A 12,277-nucleotide genomic window follows, 5' to 3' on the forward strand; every position below is an offset into this window, starting at 1 on the left:
GGAGCAGTGTGCTTGTGTGGATGCATCACAAAACATTTGTATGTTGTGTATTCCTTCTTGTATTTAGACAGTGATTTTTCAGGTGAGTGATTTTCTTGTTTGGCATTTTATGGAATGAGAAGCTTGGCTTCATTATCTACCTTTAATCCACAGCAGCTTTGGTAGTTTGCCCTCTTGAGTTCTGGCTAAAAAGTTAGAGGTTCACGTGACTATTTCTCTGCTTTTCATAGACTATTATTATTAATTTTGAGCATTGAGGGAGTTTTTTACCTGTGTGACAGCTAGCTTTCTGCTAATTGTTTACTTTGAGGTGTTTACCAACATTATTCACAATGCCTATAATTTGAGCTCCTTCCCCCAGTTTAAATGTAGGCCTCCTTGAGAGGTTTTGACCTGTGTTATCCCTCACCTTTGTACTGTGGAAGTTCTTGAAGTTAAAAGGCATCTCATCTCTGCTTCTAGGAGTACCCCCTGTGATTTCTTCTTTGTTCTCCCATACAGTCCATATATTCTTGTGAATGGTTATAAACATGAAATCGACTGGCCCAAAGCTGGGCTCAGATTTGGCTCTGTCCTCCCCTGGCCGTGACTGTCACTTCACTGTCTGAGCCTCGGTCTCTTCATCTGAGATAGGAAGGTTTGGTGATAGGTTGACACGTCTCAGACAATTGTTATGTGCTTTTTTTTACAGATGAGTTGACATTGTGATCAGACAGAATAGCTCTCTGTTTACACTAGTTGTCGAGAGGAGAGACAGAAATCAGTCAGCTCTGGAATCTTCTTTCCTCCCCTTTTGTGGTTTGGCAAGAAGCTGGCTCAGCAGGTGTGACTTAGCTCAAAGAAAGAATAGGCTGAGACCGGAGGTTGAATTCCAGAGGTTCCCCCACTTGCTAACAAGGCCACCTTGTTGACCTGGAAGCACTGCTGTCACACAGATGCCTCGAGGTTCCTAGCCCCACCCCAAATACGTAGAGCATTATGGGGGCAGGTCCTGTGTCTGGCCCCGATGTGGCCACCCTCAGTGCCATTCCTGGTGGGTCAGGACAGCTTACAGGGTTGGCACCTCTGCTAGTTCCAGGTTTTCTCCCAGTAACTCGAGTGGGTTAGTGATGTGTGTGGGAGTCCAGAACCCATCTGTATGATGTGAACTGTCTAACTGTTGCTTGCTCTCTAACCTCATATTTTCTTTTAGCCATTTGAGACTGCATTGTCCAGGGCAATGGTGAGATTCTCGGCCCTGCCCCCCAGAGATGTGGGTCAGCAGGCTCAACATGGGGTTCATAACTGCCGATTTTATTTATTTTAAAATTTTCTCAACTTTTTATTTCAAATTCAATCCCACAGAAAAGTTGCAAGAATAGTAGGATGAATACTTAGTTGTATACTCTTCACCTGTAAGATTTACCTTTTGGGGCTTCTCTGGTGGTGCAGTGGTTGAGAGTCCGCCTGCTGATGCAGGGGACATGGGTTCATGCCCTGGTCCGGGAGGATCCCACATGCCACGGAGCGGCTGGGCCCGTGAGCCATGGCCGCTGGGCCTGCGCGTCCGGAGCCTGTGCTCCGCAACGGGAGAGGCCACAACAGTGAGAGGCCTGCGTACCGCAAAAAAAAAAAAAAAAAAAAAAAAAGATTTACCTTTTGTTAATATTTTTGCCATATTTGTGTACACATGTTCTCTCTCTCTCCACACACTTTCATTTCTCTGAATCATTTGAAAGTAAGAATGTAATTGCATTTTTAACAATCTCAGTGCAAGATCCTATTTGAGAAAAACTAGACTAGAGATTCACTGTATAGTAATTTATTGGGGGCAGGGGAAGAGAAGGAGAGGGGTTAACAATATTTTCTGTCTGGAAATTAGGGCACTGTCACCTTTGAGAAAGATAAACCAGGTCAGGATCAAACTGATTTAGGAGCCAAATATTAAGCTAACTGATTGAACTCAAGAAAGGGTTTTCAATGGCTTGTTTGCAGTTAAGAATATTGAGAGCTTCCCTCCCTCCCTTATTCCTCTGTGGCAAACCCTAAGAATAAGTGAGAGGGGACAGATATAAACACAGATATTTATGTAAATTTCTTAAACAGAGCTTTAAAAAAAAAAACAAAACTCCTTGAATATGACTTTAAGGAGAAGCTTCCTTCTCCGGTTTGCTGTCTTTATCCATAGGATAGTAATAGGTGTTGCCAACTGGTTGACCCTCTTAAGGAGTTTGGGGAAGGAAAGTTGTTCCTCCCTCACCCCTCACTCACTTCCACATGACACAAGGTAGCTTCTTTCACATTTGTCTTGATTTGCTTAAAATGGCAAGAAGGTCGTTATTCCAGCTGGCTTTGGCCCTCTCTCAGACCCACCTGTAGAGTTCAGGTGGGTCTGAAGTTCACCATGTTCCCTGCTCCTGACCCCTGCTCCTCTGCATTTGTAATGCAGGCTGGAATGTCCAGACTAGGGGTGCGGTGGGGCAGGCCAGTGGAGGTGGGGTGGCAAGAAGCGCCCTCCCTTGGCTGTGAGATCCAGCAATAAAGCAGAGGGATGTGATTAACAGCCCCAGATTAACAGCCCCAGAACTCTCATTACAAAAGATGTATGTGCTTTGTTGAAAGAAAGTCAAATAACCCAGAAGGCTGTTGGTGGTTCTTCCTCACATACATTCCAAGTTAAGTACTGTTAGCCTTGTGGTGCAGGTCCTTCCACACCTTTCCCTATGGACAGATGGACACGTCTGAGTTCCACTGGGGCCAGGACAGAGGAAACAGAAACTCAGCCCCGTGGGGACCCAGGGGAAGGAGGACAGCACCTTCAACCGTCCTGCTGTCTTGATAAGCCAATTGTCAGATTGCCGTGCAGTGGGGTAGCCAGGCTGGGCTGGTTGGTCCCAGCAGCCTTTGGGGAGAATCAGATTGGGGAAAGCTGCAAAAACGAAACCGAAGTAAAATAGTCTCTATAAGTATTGCTTCTTTATATTGTAACATTTAGATACTGAGAATAATTAGAAAAGCAGGAATTGAAAATGAGGAAGAAATGAGAGATGAAGTGGGTGGTTTCAGAAGAACAGATGGATGTGTTTTGTGATGCAGCCTTGGGAGAGACTGGAGGGCAGCTGAGCCTGCGAGGATGTCTCCTGCCCTTGGGAGGGACTGGGGGATGGGATTCATGGGTGTTGTGCCTGGGAGTGATCAAGGTTAGACAGACCTCTTGAGGGTTTGGTGCTCCTTTATCTGATGTTCTCTGGCATGAAGTTATCCATGGGCAGAGCTGTGGCTCTGATCTGAGTTCATCATCCTGTGAGTCTAGCAGTGGTACCAGCATTGACGCCCTTACCCCACCCTACCCGCCTTGGTGAGCATGCACAGGAAAGACAACATACTCTCCACGATGTTCATGGCATAGGTGATAGCTCTGTGTTTTTATTCAAGGATGACATCATCCTACCTTTCCTGGTCCCAGAGCTGGAGACACAAAGATGCCCCCATGGGCGGGTTGGTCTGGGACCCTGGAGGTTCCTGGTATGACCTGTGTCACCAACTTGGGGCACACTCCTTCACTTTACTTTTCCAGGTGATGCTCAAAGCTTTATGTCCATAAGCAACAATTCTTATACCTCCCTCTAGATCACCCTTCCCCTGGATGTCAAAGAAATCCAGGGGTCAGTCCTTCCCAAGCTGGACTGGGACACCAGAAAATTAGATGTGCACACTAATTGACCGTGGTGACCACAGGTGTCGCTGGTGTAAGTGAAGGTTTCCTCATGGTCCATGGGCCTGCCCACTCTCTGGGGACACATGCACAGGGTTGTGAGAGCCCACTCTGGTGCCCTAGAACAACTTCTCTTGGCTGTCACATGTTCAGCCTTCCTTCCTCAGAGCAGGACATCTGCCAGGGTCCCTAAGTCCTCAGTGGCTTCCCTCAGCTGTTGCATGAACCTGTTGATTCTGAATTTGGGTCAGCCTCCAGGGCATCTGCCCTTCTCCAGGGGGAGTCACCTTAAGGGCCTTTCCTGCCAGGTGCCTGCTTCAGGGCCACCCCAGACTACCCCGATGGCTGCCCCAACTTCATCCTCTGGGTTCCTGTGCAAACGTCCGCCCTGAACTGTGGAATCCAGGGAGAGGCAATCTGCTGAACCACACACAGCAAACCAGGCGGCTTGTTTATGTTTATCATCTTTCCCCAGAACAACTTGCTGCTTCTAGATTCACATAACCATGGAAGCCTAGTCAAAGGATTTTTCCCATAATAAACATCCATTCTCTGTTTCTAGCTTAAGACTCAAATTCTCTATCACTCTGCATTAGAATACTTAGTTTAAAATGTTTAAAAATATATATACCAAGAACTATAAAAAGAAAGTAAATATTACCCTTCAGATACCCCCTTGTATCAGCCAGGGTGCAAGAGAAAGGACACCTCAGTGGGGTAGTTTGAGGAGAGTTTAAGAAAGGGCTTATCTGCCAAGGAGGAGGGAAACCCCAGGCAGACATGGATAGTGCCCAGCTACCACCCATGGGCCCGCAGGGGCAAGGCCAGGTCTCCTAAGCGCATATTCAAATTACTTTCAAAGGTTTTAAGAATCCCAAGGATTCTAAATCCTCTTTGAAGAGGCGGCAGAGTGGAGGGGCTGAGAGCACAGACTTGCGTGCGAATGCTGACCTGGCCACTTACTGATTTTGTGATGTGCGGCACGTTGCTTAACCCGTCTTGTGCCTCAGTGTCCTCACCTGCATGTGGGGGTTATAGTAGTGTCTACTTCATAGGGGTGCTGTGAGGAGTGAATGCTGTACATGACCCAGGTGCATTGCCTGGCAAATGGAGCTTGTGAAATAAAACCAATAAAAAAATGTCACTGTATATGCAACAAGCTGATGTAACGTGCTGACTCCCAAGACGGGTGGGCCTTTTACCTTGCTCTTTGTTGCAGGCAGCAGACCAGTATTGTCCTTGGACTCTCAAGCCCCACAGGACTGTAGGGAAAGAATTCCTTTCTTACCACCTCTGCTCCCTTGGTGCCAGGCGCAGGTGCCTTGGACTTGGCAGGCCAGGGCGCCCTTGCTGGGCATCCCCTTAGGGGACTTGGCCTGCAGCCCTGACTCATTGGTAACGAGCCAGCAGAATCCCTCCCTCTCTGCCCTCCAGGGTGGCTGTTTCCTAGTCAGTCCCTGCAGACACAGCCTTCAGCTAAACTCATGTGCTTACTTGTTCTGTTGCCAGTTCATTTGCCTTTCTGAATGCTGTTTGAATGCTAAAAACAATTATTAAAAGTTTAAACTTCATTCTGAGTCAGAAAACTTCACTGAAGTAACTGCTGGTGGGAATCAGGTATACTTTCCATTCTGCTTAATTTTTAATACCAGCTTGGCATTTTTTTTTAATTTTTAGATTAAAAAATTAATTGAAGTATAGTTGATTTACAACACTTTGTTAGTTTCAGGTGTATAGCAAAGTGATTTGGCTATGCATATATATATATATACATACATGTCTTTATTCTTTTTTTCTGATTCTTTTCCATTATAGTTTATTACAAGCTATTGAATATAGTTCCCTGTGCTGTCTTCAGAGAAGGCAGAAAGAAAACTCAGTTGGAAGCCTGTGAGTTTGTGAATGCAGCTCCTAGACCTGACTTGCCCCCCTGCCATGTGCCTTCCCTGCCTCCTGGGGCAGGACGGGGCAGATGTTGGGGGCTTTTTTTTTTTTTTTTTAAGGCGTGCTGAGCAGCATGCGGGAACTTCCCTGATCAGGGATCAAACCCGTGCCACCTGCATTGGGAGTGCGTAGTCTTAACCACTGGACCGCCGGGGAAGTCCCACATGTTGTGGGCTTAATACACAATTGGTTCTGGACAAATGGTAGAAGATAACCCTCTTTTCCTGAGCACTTTCTAAAGGCCAGATGTGGCACTGGCTCATACAAATGCCATGTAAGTTATGTCACTGTCACGAGCAGACACGTTCTTGGGAGGAGATGCCTAGTTCACCTACAGTAATATTGATGGTGGCAAGGATAGGCCCTGATCTTCCACAATTAATGTGCCTTGATATTTTTAGGTCTTGCGTACAGACTTGTTTGTCTAAACATAGCCTACTGCATTCATCAGGATTGTTTTAGTTGCAACTCAAACTGGCTCAAATTAAAAAGGGAATTCATTGGCTCATGTAACTAAAAACTTTGTGGAAAAGCTTCAGGCATTAAGGTGCTTTGTGGTGCTTCAAAGCTTTAGGCATTGGTCCAGATGCTCAAGCAGTATTCTCTGGAATAGCTCATCTCTTGACCCTACTTTCCTCCATTTTAGCTTCATTTCATTTTTGGCATTTCCACATTTCAGCAGAGTGGCCAAACAGAAGGCTACTGGTTATGTCTTACTAACTTAGCCACCCAGGGAAAGAGAGTCCCTTTTTTTTTTCTTTTCTCTTTTTTTTTTTAGCTTAAAACACCATACATTTATTATTGACAGTTTTGGAGGTCAGAAGTCACTCTCACTGAAACTATTGATAAAATCACTTGTCAGCAGGCTGCATTCATTCTGGAGCCCCAGGGGAGAATCTATGTCCACACCCTTTTTTAAAAAAATTGAAGTATAATTGACCTATGTTCTAACACCATGTTCCCAGTGTACAACATATTGATTCGATATTTCTATACATTACAAAATGATCACCAGAAGAGTCTTTTGATGCTTTCCACAAAATCCCTTGTTCATTGCCTCTGAGTGGCCCATCTTGAGCTATGTGCTGTTCCCTGGACCAATCACTGTGGCTGGGAGGATGAGGTGGTGTCACTGACAAGGCCTAGGTCACATGGTCCTGGGGGTGGGGGTGAGGGTATAGAGTCCCTCTAGTAAAACCTTTGGGATTAACGGGGGCAAGGCATGGCTTCCCAAAGAAAAACCCAATGCTTTACCCAAATAAAACATGATGGAGAGTTAGAGCTTACTAAACTGAAATTTTCTCTTTGGAATTTCTACAAATGTTTCTGTTTGATTTAAGCAAAACACACAGGAGCCTGTCACTCTCTGGGTTTCCCAGACTCACTGGTGTGGCATTTGCCTCCTCTTACCTCCCAGCCCCAACTTCCTGTCATACAGAGGCCCCTATACAGAGCTGTCCTGCAGTGCTCTTTGCCATTCCTGAGCTTTTGAACATGCTTTTGCCCTACGTGGATTGCCTTCCTTGTTCCTCATTAAGCCCATTCATCCCGTGAAACTTGGCTCAAAAGTCTCATCTGTGAAGCCCCTGGTTTCCTGGGGGCAGAGCCAGTGCCTAACTGTATGGGTAGCATCCCATACCAATCCCTCACAACACACACACCTAGACTTTTAAAAAGGATATAATTTACATACCATAAAACTTACCCTTTAAAAGTATACAACTGAATGAATTTCAGTATATTCACCAGGTTGTGCAAATATCACCACAATCTAATTCCAGAACATTTTTAAGACCCCCCAAAAGAAAGCCGAGACCCATAAGCAGTCACTCTCCATCCTCCCCTTCCTCAGCCAGTGGCAGTCACCAATCTACCTTCTGTTTCTGTTGATTTACCAGTTTGGGACATTTTGTGTAGATGGAATTACACAATACGTGATCTTTCATGTCCAGCTTCTTTCACTTGCACAATGTAATAGTGTTTCCGAAGTTTATACACGTCGTATCTCACCTTTTTATTGATATGTCTGAACAATATTCCACTGTATGAGTATACCACATTATCTTTTTGTCAGATGATGAACATGTGGTTATTTCCACACTTGGGTAATTATGCATAATGCTGCTATAAACATTAATGTACACGTTTCTGTGTGGACATATATTTTCAATTCTCTTGGGAGTGGAATTGCTGGGACATGATGGTAATACTGTTTTTAACTTTTGAGGAACCGCCAAACTATTCCAAAGTGACTGCAACATTTTACATTCTTGTCACTAGTGTATGAGGGCTCCAGTTTCTCCACATCCTCCAACACTTAATATTGTCCATCTCTTTGATTATAGCCATCCTAGTGGCTGTGAAGTGGTATCTCAGTGTGGTTTTGATTTGCATTTCCCTATTGAGTAATGACGTTGAATGTCTTTTCATGTACTTACTGGTGATTTGTACATCTCCTTTGGAGAAATGTCTATTCAAATCTTTTAACCATTTTAAAAATGGGTTATTTGTGTTCTTATTGTTGAGACGTAGTTTTTTAGTCTTAATACTCAATCCCTACCAGATACTTGATTTGCAAGTATTCTCTCCTATTCTGTGGGCTGTCTTTTCATTTTCTTCATGGTGTCCTTTGAAGCACAAAAGTCTTTAATAAAAGTCCAGTTTATCTGTTTTTCCTTCTGTTGCCTGTGCTTTTAGTATCATATTTAAGAAACCATTGCCAAGTCCAAGATCATGGAGATTTGCCCCTTGTAAGAGTTTTATAGTTTAGCTCCTACATTTAGGTCTATGAACCATTTTCAGTTCATTTTTATATGTGGTGTTAGGTAAGGGTCCAGCTTCATTCTTTTGCCTGAGGATATCCAGTTGTCCCAGCACCATTTGTTAAAAAGATTACTTTTTTCCCATTGAATTGTCTTGGCACCCTTGTTGAAAATTAACCACAAATGTATAGGTCTCTTTCTGGACTCTCAATTCTGTCCCATTGATCTGTGCCTATCCTTATGTCAGTACGACAATGTCTTTATTTTATTGTAGCTTTGTAGTAAGTTTCAAAATTGGGATAAGTGAGTCCTCCAAATTTGCTTCTCCTTTTTGAGATTGTTTTGGCTATTCTGGGTCTCTAGCATTTCCATGGGAATTTTAGCTTGTCAATTTCTGCAAAGAAGCCAGGTGGGATTTTAATAGGGATTGTGTTGAATCTGTAGATCAGTTTTGGGAGTATTGCCATCTGAACAATATTAAGTCTTTAAATCCACGAACATAGGATGTTTTTCAATTTATTTAGATCATTTTTAATTTCTTTCAATAATGTTTTATAGTTTTCATTGTACAAGTCTTACACATCTTTTGTTAAATCCTTTCCTAAGTTTTTTATTCTTGTTGATTCTGTTGTAAATTGGATTGTTCATTGCTAGTGTATAGAAATGCAGTTGGCTTTGTGTGTTCATCTTATATCCTTCAACATTGCTGAAGTTGTTTATTAACTTCAGTAGTTTCTGTGTTGTGTATGTGAATTCCATAGGATTTTTTTTTCTTCTTTTTTTAAACAACATAATTTCTCAAAATAATTGATTTAAGCATATGCAGTGGTGAGTTCAACCCTTGACTCCTGGCTCAGTACTGGTGAAAGTAATCAGCTTAACCATCTCAGAAGGACTGTGCCAAGTCAGTGAGCTGCTTGTGGATCCTCATCTGAAAACAGTCCCATATCTTAGAAACTTCACCACAAGGAGTTTTTCTTGTAGTGATGCTTAGAGTCTTGGTAGGCATCTGAACTGGTCCTTTCACTTTGAGATTCTTTGCCTTTGCACCACTGATGAAGACAGCACACACCTTCTCCAAAGATTTTACACTGTGGCTGGTCAGGGTAATGCTAATGCGGTGAATTGCCACCTCTGGTTCCGTGGGTGTCTTTCCGGTATCTTTAAAAGCCGTGGCTGCGTCACGGCTTCCTGAAAGACTGTTCCTCAGGGAGATGGAACAGCACAGCTGTGAATCAGGAGCAGAAGTGGGCAGTCCAGGGCTCCACTGGGGCTGCGGCTGTGTCTGCATCTTCCTCCAAGAGCAGGATTTTCTAGATACAAGATCATGTCATCTGCAAACAGAGATGGTTTTACTTCTTCCTTTCCATTCTGGATGCTTTGATTTCTTTTTTTGCCTAAATGCCCCAGGTAGGACTTCTGATACAACCGTGCATAGGAGTGATGCTGTGGGTTTTTCATAGCTGCCCTTTATCAGGTTGAAGTTGTTCCCTTCTATTCCTAGTTTGTTGACTGTTTTGTCATGAAGGGGTAGTGGTGTTTCTTTTTCCAAATGCTTTTTCTGTGTCTATTGAGATACAGTTTTTGTTCTTTATTAATATACCATATTCTATTAATATGGTATATTACATTGATTTTCTTATGTGGAACCAAATTTTTATTCCTGGGATAAACCCACGGTGTGTAGTCTTTGTTATATGTTGCTGGATTTGGTTTGCCTGCAGCATTGTATTGAGGATTTCTGCATCTATATTGATAAGGAACATTGATCTGTGGTTTTCCTGTGATACATTTCTTTTTCATCTTTGGACCTTATATTTTGTTGTTGTTGTTTTATTTTTTACTTTGTTGTTTTTTCCCCCAGCATGGGAGCTCCTTAGGGCCAAAGATGAGTACCGTAAACCTCAGATCTCTAGACCTCAGCACAGGGCCTATGTGGAGGGGTCAAGAGATGGTGACTGAGACAAATGAGGCAGCTTCTGCCCTGTACCAGACTGTCTTCTGGATCCTTGGAGTTCAAGTGCATTTGGAATGTTTTCATCCCAGTTGGATAGAACCTTGCCTGGATAGAACCTTAAATCCAAACAGCACCAAGGCATGGGTCATTTTTCCTGTTTCACAACAGTCATGCCCACGGGGATGCCAGGAGCATCTTTGTATTCTCCCAGGAGCCTGGTGTAAGAGGGGAGTTGCAAACAGCTGACACTCAGTAGTTGTTTGGTAACTGAAGGAGAGGGTGGGAATTGGCCTTTGCAAGCCCCCTTTGTAGGAGATCCATGATCACCTTGTGGGTTTGAGGGCTGCAGACATCCTGGGAGCTTGTGGAGAGAAAGCCTGCATCCAGGTCCAAGCCCATAATCTGTAATGAGCTAGGAAACCCCCCAGATGAGGTTAATTTTGAAAATGGTAATTTGAATTTCTCTGAAACCTCATCCAGAATCTTTCTCTAAAATGAATGACTTAATAAAAATATGATTATTAATAACACGGTTATATTGGTTCATTAATTTCAACAAATATTACGTACTATTGCAAGATAGTAATAATAGAGAAAACCGGGTGTGGGATATATGGAAACTCTTTGTATTATCTTCACAATAATTCTGTAAATCTAAAACTTAAAAAATTTTTAAACTTTACTTAAATGATATAATGCTGAGTGAAGATTCAGGTTAAGCTGTTTTTCCAAATACTGTCCAATTTCCTAGCTCCTTTTATTGAATAGTAGAAATTGATTTGTGTCTGCTACTTATGTATAGAATTCTCATAATCTGGGTGTTAGTCTACTCTTAACTGATACACTCTTTTAAGTGTTGACATTTTATACATTTTGATATGTGAAAAAATCCATTTTCATTACTCAGTTATAAAATCCATCTTGGGCTTTTTCTCCCCCAGGTAAATAGAAAGTATCAAAAAATTATATTGGGATTTTAGATGGAAATGTACCAAACCTGTATTTTTATTTTGGGCTAGAATCAATTTATTTATGTTAATCGTTCAAATTCAAGAATATGGTATGCTTCTCAATTTATTCAAGTCTTCCTTTACAGTTTTTAGTAATTTAATCATTTTATTCATGTAGGACGTGTGTGTGTGTGTGTGTGTGTGTGTGTGTGTGTGTGTGTGGTTATTCCTGGCTACTAGTTTTGTTGCTACAGTGTAAAATACTTTTCTTCTGAGTTTTGTTGAAGGATTTTGATTGTTTTGTGTCTGGTAAGCAGCCACTCTCTGAACTCTTTTCATTAGTTCTGAGTTTTGACGTATATCCTCTTGAATGTTTTCAGCCACATTAGTATACCGTCCGCACATATTAATGTGGTTTATTCCTCACCACAGCAGCCAGACCTTCCAGATTAATGTTAAACAACTGTACTGATCTTGGGCCTATTTGTTCCCTGTCTGCCTTTAATGGAACTCCTTTTATACCACTGCCCCCGGGTTTGGGGATCTTTATTGTATTAAGGAATTATGCTTTTATTTCATTTAGTGTTTTTTAAAAATCTAGAGTAGATTAACTAGAATAAAATAGATTGAATTTCATCCAATTACTGTTTATTAAGGTGATTGGCTTTTGTCTTGACTTACTGTTGTGGTGTCTTATGTTACTAGACTTTTGTAACAGATTAAACCACACTTGCATTGTCTAAATAGGGCTTGTCATGAAAATAACAAGTCTCAAGCTGTTAGCTCTCCAGGAGGCCCAAATGACATGAAAGATTTTCTTATTAGGTACATCTGTGAACTGTAGGACCAACAGCACCAACTCGTGCCACAGACCCTACTCCCTGGAGCCCAGAGGCATCGGGAAGCAGCAGAGACTCCACGGCCACCCTCTGGATGGAGACCCCATTTTCTCAAGAGAAGGAATGGTGGA

The 12,277-nt window shown here is 42.6% G+C and overlaps 1 pseudogene across 1 annotated transcript; it reads right to left on the minus strand.

The window, feature by feature from the left end:
• Positions 1 to 6,458: 6,458 nt before the first annotated feature.
• On the minus strand, positions 6,459 to 12,154 carry LOC307178721 (small ribosomal subunit protein uS10-like; annotated as a pseudogene). Its single transcript has one exon. The product of its transcript is annotated as a small ribosomal subunit protein uS10-like (transcript).
• Positions 12,155 to 12,277: the final 123 nt, after the last annotated feature.

Source organism: Stenella coeruleoalba (genome assembly GCF_951394435.1).
Source record: "Stenella coeruleoalba genome assembly, chromosome: 2".
Lineage (NCBI taxonomy): Eukaryota > Metazoa > Chordata > Mammalia > Artiodactyla > Delphinidae > Stenella > Stenella coeruleoalba.